This window comes from Salmo salar, chromosome ssa15 (genome assembly GCF_905237065.1).
Source record: "Salmo salar chromosome ssa15, Ssal_v3.1, whole genome shotgun sequence".
Classification (NCBI taxonomy): domain Eukaryota; kingdom Metazoa; phylum Chordata; class Actinopteri; order Salmoniformes; family Salmonidae; genus Salmo; species Salmo salar.
In genome coordinates this window covers 40,250,789-40,252,294 of record NC_059456.1, presented here as the reverse complement: position 1 = coordinate 40,252,294, position 1,506 = coordinate 40,250,789, and positions in this window count along the sequence as shown.

Genomic DNA, 1,506 nt, shown 5'->3' with positions numbered 1-1,506 from the left:
GGTGAGGGTTCATAATGCATAATGTGCAGCCCTGATAGGATAGGATATCAATGGACATTTTCCAAATTAAGTGTGGGGTCTTTCCATGAAATGAGTGCCTTTTGCCTCCCTTTGACATTTTAAGTAAAAATGTTGCACAAATACTGAATTTTAAAAGCCTGTTATACTGTATTAAATAAAGTGCCCTTCAATATAGAACACATGGAAATTTCAATAAATCATAATATTTATATGATTAAAGACCCACTTAAGGTAATGTTTATCGAAGTTTTCACAATCATTGTAAAGCCCTAGTTATTTTGTTGCTTTGACAAAAAGTCATTTCTGAAGATTATTATTTATCAAAAAAAATACTGTCCCTCATTTAAGGTCAACCTTGTTATGTGAACTAGACTATTGTTTTAAGAAGGTGAAACTATTCCTTTTTAAATCATTTTTTCAAAAGAAACACTGAACCTATACAGTAATAGTCAAACAGAACAGCCAACTCTCACATATTGGCCATGAGACACATGCATTTGACCCTCTTCTCACGCTCTCACGGCACACCTCTTATATCTCACGCATTGAAAAGTACTGCTTTTATTTTTCTAATCAATCCATTGTATAGTGAGTGCGTTAACTTTTCAACTGTGCTCCTAATCATTTTGAAATCGGAGCAGCTGCGCATGCAATTTAAGATCATGAACTGAACTTCTATCATTGTCCTGTCTTGCCACAGCACTGGGAACAGTGGCAATCAACGGGATTGGATGTATGTTTTAAAGAAACACCCCTCAAGATTAGCGTGGAGCTGAATAGAGCCCCACAGCGGAGGTGTCATAATACCCATAAAACCTAGCTGTCAAACAGGGAAATGGTTCCACTCGTTTCTCCACCATTCATTTTTCCCATAGGGGTTATTAGAAACACTTAAAATAAGAGCTGTGTTCCGTGTAGGCTTACCCTGGCTTGACGTTTTGATAACCATGTAAATCTCTCTCAGACAAGGTGACTTTTATCAAAATATTCGGCTATATTTACTTTCAGATTCGAAAATGCTAATTAGCATCAAAGTAGACATCATGCAAGACTACAAATCCCTGCAAGCTCCTGCACGTCATCTCTAGCTTGCTAACAGGTATTGTGTCAATTTAAAACTTGCACAACAGTTCATAAAATTGTCAATTTAAAGAAATGCATCTAATTTATTCATTACTACACTTAGCTAACATTAGACACAGTTGAAGTCAGAAGTTTACATACACTTATGTTGGAGTCATTAAAACTCATTTTTCAACCACTCTACAAATTTCTTGTTAGCAAACTATAGTTTTGGCAAGTCGGTTAGGACATCTACTTTGAGCATGACACAAGTCATTTTTCTAACAATTGTTTACAGACAGATTATTTAACTTATAATTCACTGTATCACAATTCCAGTGGGTCAGAAGTTTACATACACTAAGTTGACTGTGCCTTTTTGGAGAAATGTCCTCTGGTTTGATGAAAAAAAATAGAACTGTT